This window comes from Rousettus aegyptiacus, unplaced genomic scaffold (assembly GCF_014176215.1).
Source record: "Rousettus aegyptiacus isolate mRouAeg1 unplaced genomic scaffold, mRouAeg1.p scaffold_m13_p_5, whole genome shotgun sequence".
NCBI lineage: Eukaryota > Metazoa > Chordata > Mammalia > Chiroptera > Pteropodidae > Rousettus > Rousettus aegyptiacus.
This window is the reverse complement of record NW_023416308.1, coordinates 108066287-108090333: the sequence shown is the minus strand read 5'-3', so window position 1 is coordinate 108090333 and position 24047 is coordinate 108066287. Positions and strand designations below refer to the sequence as shown.

At 39.6% G+C, this 24047-nt stretch overlaps 1 long non-coding RNA gene and 1 pseudogene across 1 annotated transcript in view; both read left to right on the top strand.

Annotated features, from left to right (window-relative positions):
- Positions 1 to 17935, top strand: part of LOC118602842 — a 63008-nt gene extending 45073 nt beyond the window's left edge. The window contains exon 3 of the long non-coding RNA XR_004950887.1: positions 7882 to 17935. This is a non-coding gene — a long non-coding RNA (uncharacterized LOC118602842). The remainder of the gene's footprint in view (positions 1 to 7881) is intronic.
- A 5007-nt stretch (positions 17936 to 22942) lies between these two features.
- Positions 22943 to 23061, top strand: LOC118603076 (annotated as a pseudogene).
- Positions 23062 to 24047: the final 986 nt, after the last annotated feature.

Sequence of the window (24047 nt, the reverse complement as noted above, 5' to 3'; positions counted from 1 at the left end):
CATTGTGATGGCTGATGATAGAAGCTAACATCAACTCTCTGCAAGATTCTGTCTACTTGATCATTTAGTGTTCCTTTCATGGCGGATGGCCTTTGATGGGTGTTCACATGCAGTAAGATCTTCACCCTTCATGCACAGTCCTATAAGTTCATCCACCTACCCCTTCCAGATGGCCTTGTCTCTAATTTTATAATCTTTCTGCTTCCAGACTCTTAACCAACAAACCAAGCCAATCATCCCTACCTATGAGTCTAACTATATAATCTCAGGCCATTTTCCTTTGCACAAAAGTGGGTGACCAGATGCACCATCTACAGCTCTACCTTTGAGGACCACCACCTTCTCCAACCCCTCACTGAGCGGGGCTGTAGTGCAGCAGCAGTCTTCTGTTTGCGCCTACGTGCTGAGCTGACTCATCTGTGACCCCAGCTCAGTCTTTTTTCTTCTTCCTCAGCTGGCCATAAAGAATTCCCCGTGTGGACGTAGATGTGAACTGAAGGAGAGGTACTGGTACAAAAGCGGTAGGTGGTAGGGGAGTCTGAGCCACCTGCTCATGCAGCTCACCTGTGCTCTCCTGCTCTGCTCGGGCTTGATCCTGGATGTACTACTTCTATCTTATGACTTGGCGAGTCTGATAAAACCTAACTTATGATGTGCAGCTCTGGCTGCACGGTCACTTAAGGTCCCATAATCAGTCGCTCTGTGCCTGTCAGGGCTCAGTAGAATACAAGTTGTTGTTTTCTGAATGAGATATACAATCCTCTAGAACAGAGAGCTCCAGATTCTGGCCTTGCTCCAGAATCTGAGGGATCTATGTTGTCATTCCTCTTGGGGCTTGCCATAAATTCATAGTGTCTTTTCCCACCATGAATGCCTCTACTACCACAAGGGAACTTGCACCACAGTCTACACTTACTGTAGAGCCTTTTTTTTGCTCTGGGCCCCACTGAAAGCTGAGTCTTCCTTGTCACTAAGTAAATGGGTTGAAACAATTGTCCTCAATTTGTCACCAGAACCTGAAAATATCTGCCATTTTGTGGTAGGCAGCCTCCAAGGTGATCCCCAGTGATTCCTACCTCCTAGCACTCACTCCCTCATGTATTCTCCTCTTGTTGAGTGTGGACTTGACCTAATAATTTGTTTCTAATGACTAGAAAATGGCAGACGGGATGGCACTTCCAAGATTAGGGTACAAAAAGACTATGGCTGTCTTGGGAGACTTTCTGGTGTAATGTCATTCATGAGCGCTCTCTCTCTCTCTCTCTCTCCCTCTCTCTCTCCCTCTCCCTCTCCTCTCCCCCATCACCAGCTGCTATGTTGACAGGACAATCAGGACACATGGAGAGGTACAAGGGCCTACCAGCAATTGCAAGAATGAGCTTGAAAAAGGATCTTCTAAGGTCTGCAAAAGCAGCCATGAGTGTGAGCATATGCTCCAGTCTTAGCTGAACTTTGAGACGGTTGCAGTCCTGACCAATTTCTTGACTGCAGCCTCATGAGAGTCTCAGGGTCCTGTTCTTTTCAATCAGGTCCCCGACAATGGTATAGCAGGTCTGCTGGAGTTGAGAATTCAGCCTTCTCTAGAGTTTTGTTCTTATCATTAAGGGCTGAACCTGATCCTTAGTTTTCTCTGCCCTCTGGTACAAGAGATGTGAGTCTCTTTATATGCTGCCAAAGGTACTCTCAAACATTTACACTTTGCCTTACATTGGTGATTAATCATTCTGGGCCTTTCATTGTCTTTTTCTAATGCAACAATCCCCTGCCGCCACCCAGCAACAGACATCTCATTCTACAGTCTTTACAAATAGTACTTGCCAGCACCTCTGAAATGCTTGGCATGCTGTACGCCCCATGCATTAACACCCACCTGTGTCCCATCCCAGTTCACCACCAGTGAAAGTTTTAGCAATTGCACTCTAACCACATACCAGGGGCTCTCAGTGTTCCACCTACCATTAGTAATGGGGTCCTCCATGCCAGTCAGCTCATAAGTGATAGTGCTCCAAAATTCCATTTTTGAGGCTGTTTTCTTAGACCAACCATTGTAGGTCAGGTTTCCTGGGAAACAGACTCTGAAGCAGAGATTTGCATGCAGGCAGTTTATTGAGAGTAGTTTTGGGAACACCACCTGTGAAGAGAAGGAAAGGAAGCTGGATTGGGCAGAGAGAGAGAGAGGCAAGGCTCTGATGCAGTCACAAGAGAGATTTTGTGGTGAGATCTGAAGCTGGGTGGCCCTTTAAGGTTGTCCAGTCAAGGCAAGGAGGCCAGGTTTTTGTACCCTCTATGTACTCAATACTGGGTGCAGGCTGCCCCAGAGGCAGGCCTAGTCTTGGGCAATACAGCTTCCTTTGGTTGAGGGTGATTCTTGGAAGGGATTCTTTGTGAGCAGTAAGCAGCCAACACACCTGTGGCTGAGAGAATAAGTGTGTCAATCTTACAGGGGGATCAGTGTGGCACATCACCACATCTATTCCAGAAGGTAGTGTTACTATCCCCCCTTTTAGAGATGAGTAAAACTGAGGCACAGAGAAGATAAGCAACTTTCCCAGCCAGAAAGTAACAGAGCCAGAGTGCATGCTCTCAGCTACCATGCTGTAATGCCTCTCTAGAATGGAGAGGAGGGAGAGAATCCTCCCATTGCTGGGATCATGGCCAAGTCCAGGAACAAGTTTGAAATGCAAAGTCTGTTTTTGATATTCCCCAATCTCCATTTTCTCTCACTTCTTAAAGTCTCTTTCTTAGACCTTGAGGGCATGGGGAGAGCATTCCACACTTGGGAGTGGAGGAAATAGTGTTGCCTGGGTGGGCGTAGTTAAGACCAGTATAGAAGCAATGAATAGACTGATATAGCTGCAAAAAAAAAAAAAAAAAAAAAAATTTAAAGGCAAGTGGAGAAAGAAAGTGTGAGAACGAGGCTAAGGTTGACTGTGCAGATCTTGATAACCAAGCTCAGGACCTTGAGAACTACAGTGCACACGGTGGCAGGGAGCGGAGGGTTCTGGCCAGAGGTGGGTGGCTGAGAATGACGTGCAAAGGGGTGAGGAAGATTTAATGCATCCCCGGGGCCAAGAACGAACTGTCAGAAACAGAGAGTGGAGGCAGGGAAATCTGCTTAGGAGGCTGTTGTAACAGTCCAAGAGGGTGAGACGGTGAGAATCGAAAAGGACGATGGTAGGGTAGCCGCCATGAAGGAAGAATGCTGGGAATCCGTACGTATTAAACGCAGCTGTCTTAGAAGGTATCGGTGAGTGTGCTAATCAAAGGGTCCTATAGCAAAGCTCCATAAAGATAAAACCTTATGTCTATAAAGAAGGCCACAGAACTTGTTTCCCACAGCGAAGTCTGAGTACATTACAACCAACACGAACAGTACAGGAGGCACTAGGCACAAGAGTGTATACTTGTCAACCTAGATAAGGATTTTATTTGACAACACCGATGGTACTTGCTGTGTGTCGGACTCTCGTCTCTCTATGAATATCAACCCAGTTAATCACTTGTCATTACAACCCTATGAGGTAGGTGCTAGGACTGTCTCCATTTTACATGAGAAAACTGAGGTATAGAAAGATTAAGTAATTTGCCCAAGCTTATCCCATAAGCGGAGGAACCAGGATTCGAACCTGGACAGTGACTCCACATTCCACTGTTAACCACTGTACTCTGCTTTTGACGCTTCGTGATTAACCATGATAAAAATTAAAGTGGGGATAAAAAGGATAATCACCAACTTACTGATATGCTCGATTGGACTTAAAATTCCTAAGGTTTCTTGTTTTATTTTAAAATCGACTGTTTCCTCACTTTTTCCCTGTGACCTCGTCTTACCTTCTCCCTAAGATCATCAATTCATAAATACCTTTTGGGAAGCCACACTCATTACTATGTCTCGGGTTAAATCATGAGTCAGAACAGCCCGAAATAATCTCATACATTGGCAATGACAGTATCTTTAGCTTAACTGCAATAGTCATTTATTCTGTCATCAAGGGCTTCATTCATTCATACGGAAAACAACTACCCAGTACCCACTCTACACAGGTACCAAGGTGCAGATCAGAAATGAGGGGATGACTAAGGCCTGGCTTCTGCCCTTGACGGGGTTGTAGTCTTCTCCTATTGCTTTCCTGAGATCCCCAACTCAGAACTCTAAGAGCAACCAACAGTTAGGGATGCACAGAATGTTCTATGGTTGTTGGAAGCATTTAGGGCTGGAGGTTGCTGGCTGAGTATGAACTGGAGCAGTTTACTTCATAAGGGGAAGTGATGATTGTTGATTTAATGCCTTGTCTTGACATCTCTCTTTTCAACCTGATCCTCGAATGCTTATCAGCTATTTTCTCACAGTCTTGGCAGAAGCTCAGGGTACCCTATTTTATTGATATTTTGATATATCAATGAAAGAGTTCAGCAGCTTGTTCAGTGCGGGTCGAATGCTCTCTTCTCCAATTTCATCAACTTCATTTTTATCTTTAAAAAATGTTTGATAGATAAAGTTATACATACAATCCACATCTACGAACAAAGCGTAATGATAAAATAAACTTTCGTTAAACCACCCAATTTAATATTTCCAATTCTGTTAGCTACCTGTGAATTCCTCCTCAATCCCACCCCTTACCTGCCCCTCAGCAGTAACTAGTGTCCTGAATTTTGTGTTTCTCATTCCCTTGCTTTTTAGGATAGTTTTATTAGCTGCATGTGTCCCTAATCAATATGGTGCTCAGTTTTACTTGCTTTTTTAGCTTTTAAAAACAGTTTGGTTCAGTGTAGAGTTGACTGACTTGCTTTGTCTACTCCACAGTTGTTTTTCTAAGATCTATCCAAAATGCTCTATGTAGCTGTATAACAACTGTTTATGAATTTATTCAATACACATTAATTGGGCCCCTGTAATATTTTATTAGGTGAATATATCACAATTTATTTGTTTAGCTTCCTATTGATGGATATTTGGGTCGTTTTCCCTTTTTTTTGCTTTTATGAATATGCTATTGGGAATCTTGTTTTACATGGCTCCTGACACACATGTGCAAGAATTTCTCAAGAGCACTGGTTTTCCAACTGGGATTAATGATCTTTAGTGGGCTGTGAAATAAATTTAATAGATTCAACTGGGATTTTAAAAAAATAAAGCAGAGCAGTAACTACTTTAGTGCATTTTATGTGGAAATGGTTAAGTATTGATTCACAAAACTTTTCTTTCAGTTATGTTCATGTGTCTTGGGCTGTGATGTGAAAAGTTTTTCTTACTATAGTTCTTAGAAAAGTTTGGAAGCCCTTACTCCAAGGTGGCACTTCTTGAACTACCTGTGGGTAAACTGAAAAAATTTTCCAATCTGTCACAGACTGGTACTTTTGCAAAATATGATAAAAATGAATTACTTAGAAAATAAAATTTTTAAAAATCCAGACATACAAAATATAGACCTCAATTTTTAAATTATTATATTCAACAGATACATTATATTTCAGTAAATATGATATGGCAGTTATTCACAAAAGACAAAAGATAGAAACAACCCAAATGTGCATTGATGAATGAATAGATAAACAAAATGTGGTATACAGGAAGGAAATTCTGACATACTACCCAATGGATGAACCTCGAGTATATCATGCTGAGTGAAATAATCCAGTCGCAGAAGGACAAACACTGTAGGATTCTGCTTGTAGAAGGTACTTAGAATAGTTAAATTCAACAGAGGCAGAAAGTAGAATGTTTGCTGGGAGTGGGGGCGGGCAGGACAAGGGAAATGGGAAGTTCTTGTTTAATTGCTTTGGAATTTCATTTTGAGAAGATGAAAAAAGTTTTAGGGATAGTTGGTGATGATGGTTGCATAACAATGAGAATGTATTTAATGCCACTGAACCACGCACTCAATAATGGTTAAAATGGTCAATTTTTATGTTGTGTATGTTTTTTTACCACAATTTTTTAAAAGCCTAAAAAAAAAGTAAAAATAAATATAGGGTAACAGTGTCAACCTGTTATAAAGTTTTCTAAATGCTTACCTTCAGTTTTCACATGTCTCTTATGATGGCTCGTAACAGATCAGTCAGTATGGGAGTGGTACCGTTGTTACTGGGTATAAACAAACCTAAGAATGGATAAAACAACATATAGGCTAGGTACACATGTGCCTTTACAAGATAGTCCCTAGTTGTTTTCTAAAAAGAGAAGCAATTTACATTCCTATCAGCAAGTATATTAAGAGTTTCCTGTGCTACTCATCCTTGATGATATTTAGCATTATCAGAATTCTTAATGTTTGCCAATCTGGATGGTGTAAAATAGCATTTCATTTTGGTCCTCATTTGCATTGCCTTGACTATTAATAAATTTGAATATCTTTTTATATGTTTATTGACAAGTTGTGTTTTTTTTCTTTTTGAAATGCTTTGTTTAAGTCTTCTGCTCATTTTCCTGTTGAGTTGATGATATTACTATTATTGATTGGTGGGAGTATGTTTAGTCAACAAATATTTATTGAGAATGTGCTATGTACCAGTAACTCCTATGTGTTAGGTAAAGAGCAATGAATAAAGTAGGCCAAAATCCCTGGTCTCATTTAGGAGTTTACAGACTGGGGAAGAGTTTCAATTTTCTATTGAAATCATTTAGTTACACACATAGCATGTATGGTTATGATAAGTGTTATGGCTAAAAATAAGGCAGGAAAGGACAATAGGCAGGGCTGGTAGTGGCAGTGAGCTTGCAATTTTTAAAACAGCAGCCAGGGAAGTTTTTATTAAAAACGGGACATTTGAGCAAAGGTTCTGAAGGAGACAAGGAAATGAACTTGCGGATGGCTGTAGACATTTCTTGTATATTCATTTGTCAGTTACATGCACTACGAACACCCTCTCCCACTTTGTGGCTTGCTTTCTCACTTTCTGTAAGATATATTTTGATGAAAAAGTTCTTATTTTTTTAATATAGTCTAATATATCAGTCTTTTACAGTCAGTACATTTACCTTGTATATGAAATCTTTCTCTCTCCTGATATCGTAAACTTTTCTATGTTTTCTTCTGAACATTTTTAAGTGCCGCCTTGTATATTTTGCTTTTAATTCACAGAATTTACCTTTGGATATGGTGTAAGATAGCCACCCCCTCCCCACCTCACATGAATAACAAATTGTAGGCAACATTTGTTGGATCATCTACCCTTTCTCTGTGGTCTGCTGTGCCATCTGGCATAAATCAGGTTTCCACGTATGTGTAGGTCTGCTTTGGGGGCATTCTGTTCAATTCCACTAGTAAATTTTTCTGTCCCTTTACCAATGTTGCACTATATTACTTATTATGGCTTTATATTATATTTCTATATGTACAGTAGAGAAGGTCCTTTCACCTTTTTTTTCAAGAATGTCTTAGCTACTCTCAGGACTCTACATTTCCATACAAACTTTAGAGTTAGCTTGTCAAGTTACTTGAAAACCCCTTTTGAGTTGAGTTTATTCTATAAAAGAGAATTTGAAGAGAATTGACATTATTTTCATATTATGACTTTTTATCCATTAATATGGCTTAAGTTTTATTTACTCTTCCAATAAAGTTAATTTTTTCTTTATCAAGTTCTTCCACATCTTATATCATGTTTATTCCTGAATACCTTAATTTTGGTTATTATAATGGAGTCTTTTAAAATCATGCTTTATAACTGTTTACTGACGGAGCATAAAAGAAATGCAATCAATTTGTATTATCTACCTACGTTGTTTAACTTTAAAAAATTAATTCCAGAAATTTAACTATAAAGTCTTTTATGTTTTCCAAGTAAACAATTATATTATCTATAATGATGTCAGTCTTGTTTTTTCCTTTCTAAAATTTACATATATTTTTTTTCTTTTCTTATTGCACTGGACAGGACCTCAAATACAATGCTGGAAAGAAGAGTTGATGTGGACATTTTTGTCTTGCTCCTGAGTTTTAAAGGGATAATTCAAACATTTCACCTTGAAGAATGATGTTTGCTGTAATTATTTGGTAAAAACTTTTTTGTCAGGTAGGAAGTTTCATTGTGAATTGCTGGTAAATTTTAGCAAATGCGTTTTTTCTACAATTGTTTAGTAATCATATGGTTTTTCTCCTTTATCTATTAATGTGGTAAATTCTATTAATAGCTTTTTAATGTTAAATGACTCTTGCATTCCTAGGGTCAACCCAACTCGATCATGATACGTTATCTTTTTAATACACTGATGAATTTAATTTCCAGGATTTTCACATCTAAGTGAATGAATAACCAATTTAATTTCTTTATATTCCTACAACAGATTTGTTACTATGGTTAATTAAGTACAGATCAGTTATCTCCAATTTAGAGATGATTCTAAATTCTATTATGGACTTAGCTCCTAACATCGATGCACTGATGCCTGAGTACCAACCACAGTAGAGGCCAAATCCAGCCCCTGGAGGTCAGTGGTGGCCTGAAGAAGCCAAGTTCCTGGAGGCCTGGCTGGTTATCCATTCATATCTCCTTTCTCCCACTGAAAACTCACCTTATCTAAGAATCTCTTTTAGTTCAGCAACCTATGATCAATCTTTAGGGTAGAGTCCACATCTTTTCATCTCTATCCCCAGGGTCTGGCATACTGTCCGCACCTAGTAGTTGCTCATAGACATTTGTGAAACTGAGTTTACCCAACCCAGTGTGAGCTCTTCCTGGCTCAGTTGACCTTGATTTTTAAAACTATTTTTTTCAAAAACGGTCTCGAGCCTATTTTTGCATGCATTACATGCATGTGCTCTGTTTTACAAGATAAACTGTGGTTGTTTTGCAAATAAGAATTGTGCCCACACAGAAATGTCTTTGAACTTTCCAATTTCAGAGTCTGCCCTACACCAGCCAAAAGTTCCTTCAGCGTTCGTCTCATCTGTGCTTTCATCCACATTCTTCCTCAAACTTTGGAAGCTCTAGGTAGACTTCACTCTTTAAGGTTCCAGGTTGGCGGAGCTCCTCTGTGCTTTTATGCCAGACCTTTGCTCATGCCGAGACCTTTTCCTGGCACGCCCTCTCTCCAAGCCCTCTTATTCTAAGGAACTCCTCTGTTTTTCACATTGTACTCAAACAGCCAACATCGAATCCTTGGGGAAATCTCTTTTCACTCTTCCCCTTCCCTTCAATCTTTCATCTTCTGTGCTCTTCAGAGGTTGTATACAAACTTTTTAAAAAATCCCGAAATACTTCGGTGTTTATTGCCTAATAGCAGGATGTTCTCTTCTAGATCTACAGCACAGTAGTCAAAATCGGGATCTTTAAAATGGACACAAATACGTTTTTCAATCCACAGTTTATTTTAAAATTTCATCCATCATCCCTTTCTTCCACTTTATTATAACAACCATCACATTGTTTTTATATTTGTTCACATTTCTCTGTCTCCTGTGAGCCTACATCTTTCATTCTTCATTCCAGTAGGGTGCCTCGCAAGTCTTCTGTATGTGTTCGTGTTTAATTAATTAATGAAGTGATATGGCTTGTTTTCAGTTCTTCTGGTTTTCTCAGTATGGCCCTTCCCTCTTCCCCCTGGACCCTGTCCTCCCTCTTTCTTTGGACCCATGCCCTCTCACTCTTTCCCTCTCTCTCTCTAAACCCTTACGCTAACCTCATTTCTGAGCCTTTATTAATGCTCAGTAGTAAATGACTCATGATGAGTTGCAATGCCCCTCTTCTCAGGAGTGGATACTGAGGAATAGAAAAATATGACTATTATACCTCTCCTGTCCTCCAGGGCCTCCATTTCTAGTGTCTTGTGTATTTTTATTTCTCCCCCCAAAAGGCCAGCACGGTGCCTGGCCCACAGTCTGTGCTTGATGACCACCGGTTTGGTAAATGAATACAAACATGAAAAGGCGGCCCCTGGGATGACGAGCCCAGGATTCAACCACTCTCCAGTCAGGCCTCTTGGCCACGTAATCAATGGCCGGATGCGATGGTCCAAACCAGTGGTGTTATTTTACTTCCCTGTAGCTTATTTAAAGCCAGCAAGCTGTTCTGAGAAGTACGTCAGACTAAATACACGGACTGCCTGTTTTATGAGGAAAAAAAAAATCACTAAGAGACCAAGGAAAGAAATTGAAAAAAGGCTGAAACACACCTCATGGGGGTCATCACTATTTTAAAATGCTCGACTTTGTAACTGGCATCATTTATCCCTTTAACGCTTGGAGCGCTATGGGGAAAAATTCTATAGAATTTGTAGACAGATTCCCTGCCCTCAATAAGCTTATAATTTATGCCATGTGCCTTATTTAGCTGCTAGCTTGCCCTTGGTGTACCATTTTTTATGGAGCCTTTCTATTCCTCACTTCGTTCTTATGTTCATTTAATTGTATTGTCAATGATAAACTTTTGCAGAGCACCAATAATATACGTGACAATGTAAGAAACTTGGAATTGGGTCCCAGAGGACTTATAAGACAAGCTCGACTAGGTTTCTATTTTTTTTTTCATTTCTCTGTTGCTTTTTGTTTTTTCCTTGGTATTCAGAGCTTTCACATGAAGAAGCTCCCCTTCATCTGCTCCCTTCACACCTCTTTTTAAGTACTAGATTCTTCCCAAGCCCACATTTTGGGGTGTTGGCCTCCTGCCCCACCTGTCCCATTTTCCACAGCAACGTGTTTCAGAACAAGAACCCGTTCTTCGCAGGTTGGGGCACATGGTTTGATCCTAGTGGAAAGCGGGTAGAAACCCTTGTCCTCTATCCCAGCACTCCCCCAAATTTTGGTATCAGGGACCGGTGCTCGTTTGAGAATCTAACTCCTGATGGTCTGAGGTGGAGCTGAGGCGCTGAAGCTAGTGCTGGGGAGCAGCTGCAAATACAGATGAAGCTTTGCCTGCTGGCCTGCAGTTCACCTGCTGTGTGGGCCTGTCCACAGCCCAGGGGTTGGGGACCCCTGCTCTACTCTGTTCTAGGTAACAGGACCAAGGCACTCCAAAGGCATTTGCAGGGGTTTCTAAAAAACACACAGATAGAAGATGATTCCAGTGACTGAAGAGGCCAAAACTCTGCCCAAATGTCACCTCCCTCTGCCTGCAGTGATGGGGAACCCCTCGTGTGCTGGCAGTTAATCCCATGACAGCTGGTTTTAGATAAATAAGCCCGGGTCACCAGATCCATGCAGGGCTCCAGGGGGAGGCCGAGAGGGGTTGCTCTGTCCTCAGGATGGTTCTGCCATGGGATTGGTTTCTTGGGGATAATTAGTGCTCTTCTGCCAGGGCCCCAAATTAAACCAGCCGGGCTTATGTTATGGCATGTCGTAATATTTGCCGATGCCGTTGTCCTCCGCAAATTGCCGTCCTCTTCCTAAGGTGAAGGGACGGAGGGATAGGGACCCGTGGAAACAGTAAGAGGAAGGCAGGGAAAAGACTTAGGTCATGTCTCACTCTCCCATTGGGCCCAGAACTGGGCTGCTCACTACTGGGCCCGAGGTTTTGTCCAATTGCTTTGGGGTCTTAACCTCCCTAGGGTCGGGCCACTTCCCCTTGGGAGGTGATTTTCACAGTGAAGCTGCTTGTCCCCGACTTTCAGCTTTTAGCACTCTCTTAATTCCAGCCCTTGTTTCACTTTTAAATGCACATTAAATAGCCCATCTTTCTCTTTGAGTCTTTTCACCTTGCTGGTGTTAGTAGATGGAATGATCGTCCTTGATTTATGAGTTAGCCAAGCTGTGCGTAATTATTTCTTCATCTTTACTCATGGATTCTGCCATCCCTTAATCACTCTTGTTTTTCCCTAAACTGTCACTTTCTCTCCATTTGTCTGGTAATGAGGCAGCTGCCGCCGTGTCCAGTTCCTGTTCTGGGGACTCAGCCTCTGAAGAGGGCAGTTAATGTGCTCAGGATCCGCCCCTGCCCCTTCGCATTATGAATCAGCTCGTCTCTGATTGTTCAGCATTTAGCACTTTCATAATATCAGCCATTGTGTTTATTGACCATGAAATACTGTGGTTCTCTCTTTCTCTCTTTCTGTCTCTGTCTCTGTCTCTCTCTGTGTGTCTTAGATGGAAGGATTGATTTTGATCTATGAATATATTTATTCACAGTGGCTTCTGAAGAAGGCTTACACCTACTTCAATTTTAGATGCTTTTCTGAATCTCCCATTGAGAGTGGGATTTCAGAAATAGGCATTATGAGGTGAAGCAAGGGACTCTGCATCTAGTTTCAGGTAACCTGGCTTCAAATCTCAGCCTTTCCTCTTCACCTTCCTAGCTGAGCAACCTCAGGCAAGTCACCTCAAGAAGCCCCACTTCCCTGACCCATCAAATAAAAATGCCATTGCCCTCCCTACAGCTTTGTTGTAAGGATGAGATGAAATGATTTGTCTGAGCCCAGCACAGAGCAGGTACCCAGTCCATATATGTTTCCTTCAGTTCATGCACTTGGCTCCTTTTTCCAGGTAATTCCCAGACTTTTGGAGTTTGTAGACTATAAAAATCTCAAAATACATTTTGATGCACATAGTTGCCAATTTTTTATTTTGCCAATTTTCAATTTTGCCAAGTAAGAACAGTATAGAAAAATAACACCACTAACCATCTATTTTCACCAAATCTCATAAAAGAATATTTGAAAACAAAAAAACAGAGAGGACATCATTTAAGAGTTAAACATGCAAATACATTTAGCTTTATGAAAACCTCTCTGTATTGTGGGATGGGGAAAAACTCCGTTCACAGTCCAGTGAAAACTCAGAAGGGCTTTCCAGATTAACGTTTCCTTATCGTAGACCTCTCGTCCTGTGTGAGGAGGGAGCAGCACATTTTTTGGCATTTAAAGAACTACTGAGGTGTGATTGCTGAGTCTGGGGACCTCGGGATGACCAGAGACGAGGGCAAATGTTAGAGGCTAATGTGTACCATATAAAATACATGAAGAGAGGAGAGGCAGAACATTTTATGCCTTCAATTTCAGGTAAAATAATGGTCATATTTATATTTTGACTTTTAAAAAATGATGCAAGCAAATAATCAAAACTTGCCACATCTGTAGCTGAAGGGTGTTCAGGCACGTGATGATTTCGCGCTGGCCCTGTTCCTCACTTGTGGTTATCTAGACAGCCCCTACACACACACACACACACACACACACACACACACACACACATGCGGATATTTTGGGGTTGAAACATTCCATATCTGGTCTAAGTGTAGCGGTAAATTGTTTTTGAGAAGTTTGAGTTAAGCCTTCTCAGCTGGTTTTGCTTAGGGGAATGTGGAAAAATCCTTGTTTCTTTTAAGGAGAAAAAAAATTACATACATACACACGTCATTTGGGGTCTTTTAAAGTCAGGTTAACTTTTACTTGGTAGGGAACCTCAGCCAGATCCGAAATCTTAGCGGACAACAATTGAGCTGTGATGACTGATGTCTGGAAGCAGGCACGGAGCAGGCCTGCGCCTTCTCTGTGCTGACATGGGGGGACACTGCCCCGAACCAGAGGGTTCCTCCTGAGCCCCAAGAACTGCTGACGTTGCAGAACAAAAATCACAGCCACTTACTCCGTGCTGGCTATTCTGCAAAGCACCTCCATTATATCGTCCCACCTAAGCCTCACACAACCTTCCCTGAGTTAGACTTTAGAAGGCCTGTTTTACAGATGAGAAAACCTAGGCTTAGTTGTCCAAAGTCACACGAGAGCTGGTGTATGGTTGAACTGGGAGACAAATGCAGGTCTTTCTGACTAGTGTTTCAACTACTAGAATGTTTAGCTCCTAAAATCTTAGGTCTGACATGAATGGGAAATGGGCTTGGACCATCCCTTCTGAGGTGGCATTTGGAAAAGGAGACACTGCCCAAAACACACACACACACATGTCTCTCTCTCTCTCTCTCTCTCTCTCTCTCTCTCTCTGTCTCTCTCTCCCTCTCTCTCTCTCTCTCTCTGTCTCTCTCTCAACTCTTTGAAGCATTCTAAAACATGTAGCATTTCCCTCCTCTCTTTAAAAAGGCAACCTAAGAAACTTTCTGGCAGATAATTTAAGAATATTTATTAAAAGCCTTAAAATGTTTACGCTCTTCGACCCAGAAATTGTCCTGCTAGGGATTTATTCAGTGATCAGCATGTCCCAGGCTTCTCCAGCCCCTGAGTCCAAAAGGGCAGTGCCCAGGTGTCACTCCCTCAGAGGGGCCCTGACCACCGCAACTGAAGTGGCTCTTCCCCTCCTCCTCCTCCCTCCTCTTCCTTCAAAGCACTCACTTCCAGGTGAAATGACAGGATATAACTATCACAGAAAGTAAGTCCCATTATAGCAGGGACTGTCTTGCCCCTGTTTTATCTCCAGTGAGTAAAACAGCATCTGACTCACTGAAGACCTTCGACAAAGGCTCACAAAGGAATAGATGAGCTTATGTTACATAAATGCCTCAAATCTCAAAACTCTGCTTGACTGGCAGCAGGTTTAGGCTTTTACGAGTGTCCCACTCTCCCGCACTGCTATGGCTCTCCCGAAGCTTCCATAAATTGGTCCTGGTCATCACTCACCACTACTGCCAGCAGGTGGAGGGGGATACTCAGTCATGTTCCTTGAAACCAAAGTACTCAAACCCAGGTCTCCTTGACAGCCTCCAAGTAACGGTTCCTGCTCTGTCACCCATCCCTGCCGTCCTCTCTAGCCCCAAATGCTGCTGCTTCTTTGAGGTATCATGTTGCTGCTGGCTGTGCCAGGACTTAGGGCTCACCCCTTGTCATGGCAATTTCAGCCCATCAGCCCACCCTAAGTATCCTTGGTGTAAACATCTGCCCATTTGCACAGGCAATGAGGCAGCCTCACTTTGGCCAAGTTCTGTCTAGGAGGATTCTGCAGCATAGTTAGTTGCCTGGGGCCCAACGTGTTATAGCCCTTTGCCTGCACCCCAACAAACAGACATGTCACAAGGTACCTCCAGCCTCAGGGCTGCTGGGTATGGCGGGTCCACTCTTTATGTCTACAACCTGCATTGTCTCCAAGTCAGGCCCTGCAGCTGAGCAGAGTCAGCCTGAGGGACCTCTTTTTCCCCAGTACTGTGCAGTAGGGAGGGGAGACATATCAGAATCAGAATTAGAATCTCCGCATGGCGAAGGGTGGATGACAGAGGCAGAAGAGGCCCATCTTCTGTCCGTGATAACACCTGCATTCTTCTTGCCTACTCCTCTTTAGTCTGGACTCTGTTTTGTTGTTGCTTTCTTTTAATCAATTTTATTGAGATTTAGTTTACATATAATAAAATGCACCCATTTTAAGTGTATAGTTCAAAGAGTTTTGAAAGTGTATAAACTCGTGTAATCAATAGTGCTTTCAAGATATAGGACATTTCTATCAACCCAAAAAGTTCCTTTGAGCCCCTTTTCAGGAATCTCCCCTACCCATCTCACCCCACGCCAAGAACTGGTTTGTTTTCTGTCTCTATTGATTAGTTATATCTGTTCTTAAATTTCATGTAAGTGAAATATTGAATGTACTCTCTGTGTCTGACTTTTTTCACTCGGCATATTTTTGAGATGTTTCTATGTTGTTACACATATCAATAGTTCATTTCTTTTCATCACCGAGTAGAATTTCATTGTCTGGGTATACCGCAATTTATTTACACATTCGCCTGTTGATGAACATTTGGACTGTCCTAGTTTGGGGCTTCTATAAGTAAAGCTGCTGTGAACATTCGGTATTAGTGTTTTGGTGGACATGTTTTTATTTTTCTTGGGTAAATATCTAGGACTGAAATTGCCAGTCATATGGAAAGTATATATTTAACTTTATAAAAACTGTCAAACCATTTTCCAAAGTGGCTAAACAGAGGAAGGTTTACTCTGATTTCTTTCACTGGCTTTATCTAAGTTCTAACTTCTGCCCTTTTATAACTCATATTAAGTCATCATCTTCTCAAGGATGTTCATTGCAGTCTTGTTTAGAAGTAGTAAAAATAAAACTGGAAGTGATCTAAGTATCAAAAATTAGTCGACTGCTGATTCTAGGACTGGGGCAGAAAATATACAAGACAAGCCTGTAGCATGTTGTAGTGCCAGAAAGAAACAGACTAAACCTACAATGATAGGACTATGTCAAAGTGAGGCAGGAGCCAAATGACACAGCTCCTGGTAGCTAAAAGTAGAGCAATCTGAGGAACAAAGTAGAGTAATGTTGGTCTATAACCCAAAGTATAAAATGAATATCCACAAATCCATACCGATGTTGACTGAGTAAATAAATAAGTGGGGAAAAGACAAATCTTCTGAGAAGAATCTCAATAAGTTTATGTAAGATACCCCACCCTCAAAGAGGGGGAGTATTACTCCCCACTCCGCAAGTGCTTTTCTTCCAAGGAGGGCAGTATGAAAAAGGGAAAAGAAAGGGAGGAACAGTGGAGAAACGTGACAAACACAATCCCAGCCAGGTGATCAAGGTCAACATCAATAGTGATAGGTCACATTGATAGTGTGTACTCTCGAAACGATGTAATGAAAATGGTCTTTCTCCCCAAAACATAACCCCAGCCTAATTATGAAAAACATCAGACAAATCCCAATGGAGAGGCATTCTACAAAAGACCTTACTCGTATTTCTCAAAACTATCAAGGTCATCAAAAAGAAGGACAGTCTGTGAAACTATCACAGCCAACTAGACATGACAAATAAATGTAATGTGGTATCCTGGATGGAATCCTGGAACAACAACAACAAAAAAGACAAGGTAAAAACCAAGGAAATTTGAATAAAGTATCGACTTTAGTTGATAATAATGTATCGATATACAGTCATTAATTGTAACAAATGTACTATACTAATGTAAAATGTTAATAGGGGAGCTATTATTTAGTTGGGTGTGAGGCGTATAGGAACTTTCTGTGAAGTGGATGCAATAGATATTTATGTGTGAGTATAGAAATATATTCAAAACATTTGTAGAGTGAAAAAAAAGTAACAGAATAGTATGCATGTCACCGTCCCATTTTTAGAATATTCATATGGGAAAAGTGTAGAAGGCTAAATTGACATGCTCAGAGAGGTTATCTCTAGGTGGTTATTTTTCTTTTTGCTTACTCGTATTTTCCCATTTGTCTATTATGGCTCTGTGTAAAAATATAATGTGATAGGCAGAATTCTAAGATGACCTCCAATGACCCTGTATAATTCCATCCCCTTGAGTGTGGCTGAGATAAGTGAACTTGATGGCTGTCACTCCTCTGATGAGTTACATTATATGGCAAAGGTGAGGGGATTTTTGCAGATGTAACTCAAGTCCCTAATCAGTTGATTTTGAATTAATCAGATGGAAGATATTTCTGGATGGGCCTGACTTATGCAGGCAAACCCTTTAAAAGAAGGCTCAGAACTTTCCTGAGATCAGAGAAGATCCTGCTGTCCTTGAAGAAACAAGCTGCAAGGAAGTGAATTCTGCCAGCAACTGCACAAGCTTGGAAAAGGACCCTGAGCCTCACATGAGACCCCAGCCCTGGCCACCACCTGCACTGCAGCCTTGTGAGACCCTGAGCAGAGGACCCAGCTAAGCCATGCCCAGACTCCCAACCCATGGAAACTTTTAGATATAAATAGGTCTTGTCTAAGCCACTAAATTTGTAATAATTTGTCATATAGTAATAGAAAACTAATAAAAATGATAAAACAACAACAACAACAGTAAATGAAGGAAAAGGCAAGTTAGGACAAATAGAATGAGAGAGCTTCAAACAAACACAAAATGCCATTCTTATCCAGCTTATTGGGCCTATTTGCTGGGTTCTTGCCTCTCATTGTATTAATGGCTCTTAACTCCAAAACCTTCCAAATAATGTAGAGAAAATTGTTTGCATTTTACACTAATGAATTAATCATAGTAGATGCTATGGATAAGAGGACTCTATGTAGCTGTTACCCAGCAAACTTAAAAAAAATTAGAAATAACTCAGCTGTAAAAGACAAAGGCAGAGAAAACTATTAGAGAGCCTGTTCTCTTCCTCTACCCAGGGACAGTATCTCTATTTTTTATCATTTTTATAATACTTTTAATTTTAGTATCGTTTTATACAATTTTCAATAAATTTCTATTTTTAATAATTTATACTATTTTTATAATGATATATAATCATTATTTAAAAGAATCTAACAATACAGATGAAATGAAAGGACACCCTTCTAGGAAAGTCAGTTTCAAGGTTAAGAAATCATTGAGAGGAGGATGTGTGGGGAGAAATTATTTCAGGTCCCTGCATAGGTGCTGGGCCTGGGTCCCAGGCAGCTCTCCTAAAAGCTGCCATCACTGTCATTATTATTAAACATGTACTTTTATGTCCCCAGACACTATTTTCATTGTAAGCACCTATAGGGACCTGTAGGGAAGAGGTGGGAGTTTGGGAGAGATGCAGTGAGAAGCCAGCAGCCTGGAAGGTGGCTGCCCCTCTCGCTAGGGCCAGTATCCATCGGGGCCTCCCCTTATTCAGGGCGGGCTTGCCCTGTGACCTGGGCAGGGCTGTGGGGCTAGTCTAGGCTGGGAGGATTCTGTCCTATGAGTTATTAAGACTGCTGAGTTTCCTTTGACTTTAAAAGGAGCAGAAGAGGAAGCTACCTCTGAAGTGTGATTTTAAAGTTAAGGTTAAAACTCTGGGCCCCAAATTATTTCAATGACTACCTTTTACTGTGTTCTTAAGATGCAGTGAAAAATGCCGTTTGAGAGATTTTATAGGCTTTTCTGTCTTCCATAATGGGGAGGATAAGCCTCAGAAAAGGTTAGATAGAACCAGTAGATAGTAAGAGAATGGTAAAAGGTGAAAAGAAAGAGAAAGAGGCCAAATTCCTGGAACTGGTGGAGGGATAGCCTCTGCCTCTTTCAAACCGATGCCCAGTATTCAATAATATGTGCCATTGTTTTCTTTCTACCAAAGGACATTTACGTTATTTGTAGTTTAGTTTTACAAGCAGTGCTGCAGTGAACAGTATTATAATTGCAACCTCTTATGCATGAGTGTTTTCCTAGAATAGATAGTAGAAGAGAAATCGTTGGGTTAAAGAGTATTTGCGGTTTATATTTTGGTGGATGCTATCAAGAGAGTTCCAAAAGTTGGTGCCATTACATTTTTACCAACAGGATATGGAGGTAACCCTTTCCCCTATCTTTGCCCACATCGGATATTATTGATTTTAAGAATCTTAACCATCAGGTGGTTGAACAGTGATATCTTATTGTTTTAATTTGTATATTTTGGTTATTAATGAGATTGAGCAATAAGCATTTTTTTTAAAAGTTTTTGCTCTCAATCTCTCAGAAATTGTTGATATTCTCCCTAAAATATTTCCTTGAGTTGGCTTCTGTGACAGTTCACACCACACTATCCTGGCTTTGCTTCTACACCCCTGGTCACTCTCCCTCAGGCTCCATCTGACTCCTCCTTCTCCACTTGGCTTTAAATATTGATGCTTCTCAAGGCTTGGTGTTAGTCACCTCTTTCCCACTGCCCCGGACAGATCTCTCAATCTGCATTCTCTCCCCAGACAATCCCATTCAGGCCCACTCAGGCTTCGAATATTATCTATATACCAGTAACTCCCAAATTTTATCTCCGTCCTACCCCCTCCTCTTGTTCTATACCCATCTATTCCACATCTCTACCTAGATGCCTCAAGAGTATGTTGAACTTACCATTCGAAAATTGAACTCAAGAGCCTATTCCCCCAACCTAGTCCTTTGTTAGGATTCTCAACTCAGTGACTGTCTCACCAAACTCTGGTTGCTTAGCGAGAACCTTAGGAGTCGTCCTTGTTGGTTTCCGTGCCATGATTCTGGTATCCAATTCATTCCAAGTCCTATTGGCTCCATGTCATAAACATCTCTGGAAAGTGTCCATTTCTTTTCAGCTCTGCCAGCCCCATTTCCCCAGAACTTTTGCTGTGGCTTCCTAACTGATTGAATCCATGCTTGGCCTTGGACACCTCATTCTCTACAATACAACCAAATTGATTTTCAAAAAACAAATCTGATCATGTCATTTCCCTACATAAAGCTGCAACTGCAAACTTGTTAAACACAAAATTGTTCATAATTGTTTAAAGAAAGGAAGAAAAAAGAAAGCAAGAAAGGAATAACTTAAAAATTTAACAATAACATATTAAACAATTAATTAAACACATTTAGTTTATCCATTTGATGGGACAACATGTAGTTATAAAAAGAAAGTGTAGTTCTAGCAAACATTAAGGATTGGATAACTGCTATTATTTAAAAATTTGGAGCAGTTGCATCAGAAATATAATGTGAGCCCCCATGTAATTAAAAATTTTCTAATAAACACATTAAAAAATAAGAAGAAACAGGTGAAATTAACTTCAGTAATAGATTTGTATTTAATTCAATACATGCAAAATATTATTTCAATATGTAATCAATATAAAAATTATGAATGGTAGATTTTATGTTATTTTTCCATGCTAAATCTTTAAACTCCAGTGTATATTTTACATTTAATAGCACATCTTAATTCAGATGCTAAATTTTTATCAAAAATGCTGATCTCTGAGGAGTTAGATTTCATGATATTTACAGTTGAAAAGTAGATTCACATACCCATGTTGTTCCAAATATGCTTAAGTTTTTCAGTAATTGAGAATTGAGAATCAGTTTTTAAATTTAAATATAAGTTAATAAAATTAAATTAGAAATTTAGGTCTTCAGTTGCAGTAACCACATTTCAAACTTTCAATTGCCGCACATGGCTCCTGTATTGGATACTGCATTTCTAGAGTAAGGTAAAGATTACAAGTTCCCTAATTCATTTATAAACTTTGCAAACTTTATTATAAAATCCTTCAAAAGATAAAAATATTACGGCCCAGCATCTCTTGGGAATACATGCTAAATAAAATATTAGCAAACCGAATCAAATGATATTTAAAATAATCATAACCAAATAGGGTATGTTTAAAGAATGTAATAATGGCCCTTCCTTAGCTTCCTAATGGCATAAAAATCCCATTCACAACTGGTATAAAAATAAACTTAACAAAAATGGATATTTATGAAGAAACTATAAAAACTTGCTAAAGTACATAAAAGAAGACTTAAAAAATGAGAGGCACACTCCATGATCCTGGAAGGACAGCCTAAATGTTGGTAAACGTGTGACGTCTTCTAAAATTAATCTATAATTTTAATGTATTCCAATCAAAATGCCAAGAAAGAACATTTATTGGAAGGGTTTATCTAGAAGAATAAACAAATGGAGAATAGTCAAAAAATATGAAAAAAGAATAACTTGTTCTATCTGATATAAAAATGACCTAATGAAACTGTAGTGACTAAAACATTGTGCTACTGGTGCAGGAAAAACAGATATTGGAGATAGGCCATAAATATCGGATAATTTGGTACATAATAAAGATATTTCAATGTGGTGGGGGAAAGTATTAATTATTTAATAAAAGTTATCGATATCACTATTTTAGGGAAAAAAGTAATCTCGAATCTCAAATCTCAAAAATCCAAAAATAAATTCCAGATAATTTAAAGATTTGGAAATTACCAAAATAAACAAAAAATCTTGGAAGTTCATGAGGATAATACCACAGTATATTTTTAAATAATTTGGGGGAGGTGGGGAAGGCCTTCGGTTTATATGACACTCGGCCACGAGTCATGAAGGTAATGATTGACAGGTTTGACTATTTTGGCAAACACTGCTGGTTTCCAATGAGATGTAAATAAAAATCTGCTGGGGATTACTGGGAAAGATTTTTCTTCCTGGTGAGATAACAGAGCTGTGGGATGGAAACATTTTTTGTCCTCGTCCTCTTCCTTCTTGATTGGAGTATAATGTAATATTTGGGGACGCAGCAGCCACCTTATCTTATAGGGAGAGACACTGTCAACACATTGTAAATGGCAAATCTGAAAGATGTAGAGAGACCGATGACATCTCTGAACCACCAAACCAATTCTGAGACCACCTACCTCTGGATTTTAGGTTAATTAAAATGTTAATATTTTATGGGTTAAGCCCTAGTCAGTCACTTGACTTTGTTTTCCTAGGGCTGATACAAATATATAAAAACAAAAACTTTCTATGGCAAAAGATACAATGAACTATGTGAGAAAGAATAATTTCATTGTAGATGTGAAGGTTAATAGCCTTAGTAGTATATAAATTGCTCTTTACTAACCAATAGGAAAAAAGAGAATATTTTGATAAAATAAAATGAGTAAAGAACATAAACAGATAATTCATTAATTCAACTGACAAAGATATAAAAATGTGCTCAATCTCATCAATAATCAAAGATTTACAGATTGAAACAATAAAATATCACTTTTCAGCCATTGACCTGGCAAAAATGAGAAGGAGTGATAATGGCTAATGCTGGAGGTGGTGTAGAGAATCTCATACATGTTAGTGAAATGTAAATTAGTATAATTTTCTAGAGTCACTTAATATAAATAAAATTTTAAAAGGTGTATCCTATGTTTCTCAGCAATTTTCCTTTTAGGAATTTTTTCTAAGAGAATAATCAGACATGTGACAAATGCATTATTCCTTGTAATAGTATAAAAATTGGAAATAACTTAAATGTTTCCAACGATAAGTGTTTAGTTTAATTACAAGCATTCATTTAATGGAATGGAATTCTATGTAGCCATTAAGAAGGAAAATGGGTTATTTATTGACATGGAAAGATACTCATGATCTAGTGATCTTGAGTTATGAAACCTGTTATGATTTTGATTATGTAAATGTGTATTTATGTATACTTAAAAACTTGAAGGATTTTTTTTAATAATAGTAATTATCTTTGGATGTGGGATTATGAGGGGACCTTTATTTCTCTGTAGTGGATGAATATTTTATACATCAAAATTGCATAGTTAATTTCAGTTTAGGAAATAAAAAGTTTCCTGAATAACATGCAATTATGCGAAAAGAAAACATACGATATATTGCTCAATTTAAAAATAATATACAGTCTATGGCCATGCTACCCTAAATAAACTCAATCCCATCTGATCTCCGAAGCTAAGCAGGATCAGACCTGGTTAGTTCTTGGATGGGAGACCACCTAGGAAAACCAGGTGCTGTAGGTGTAAAAAATTAAAAAATAGGGATTGTAAGCTGACAAAGTCCTTGCAATCTGTGAGGTTGCCTCACCTAAAAAATATTTAAAAAACAATAAAAATAAGATACAAAAAATAAAATAAAAAATAAAAATAAGATACAAATGAATGTTTTAGTAGGGTATTTTAAGAGTAGGGCTAATTTTGTTGAAAATTACCTGGAAAGTTGTACGCCAAAATGTTAACAGTTGCTATCTCTTGGGGTGGGGCGAGGGGCATATGGGGGCGTGTGGTAGGAATTTGAATGATTTTTATTTTATCGGTCATGCTTTCTTGCTTAAAAATAAAAAATAATATTTATATTGCTTCTACAGAAAAATGTTACTAAAAAAAAACGAAAGAAAAAGAAAGAGAGAAAAAAAGAGGGAGGGAGAAGAGAAAGGAAGAAAGAAAGGAAGGAAGAAAGGAAGGGTAAACCAAAGCTAACTTGGACCAAGCCGTCTTGGAGGACAGCTAGGATGCTAAGTAGTCTACAAGAATTGTGTTGATTTGATGACATTACATACTAACCCTGACATTGTTTAATTTTTTGGTCTCTTGTCATGCCACAAAGGATTTTGACTCAAAAGAAATGATAAAACAGTAAATTACAAGTAAAGAAAAAGTATCAGGGGCAATGAAAATAGCAATGTGCTAGAAAGACAAGATCAGGGGAAAGCAGGGTTGTACACAGTTATGAAGGTCGAGCTGCAAGGTGAAGTCCCCCGAAATTCCACAGTTGCTGCTCATCCAGCTGGAGACTTGCAGCATCTGGGCGTCTGTGGAAGGTGAGCCCATGAAGAGGATAGTATAGTAGATACAATGTGGGGTGTCTATCCAGCCGATAACGGGCCCTTTTCTTCTGCCTCCGAAAGGATCCTTGCAATATCATAGTCGCCTGTGCTGGGGTGAACCTCTAGCCTGGGCAGAGAGGGGCATAGTGTGTCTCCTAGACAGTCGGGGCTGGGCCTGAGAGC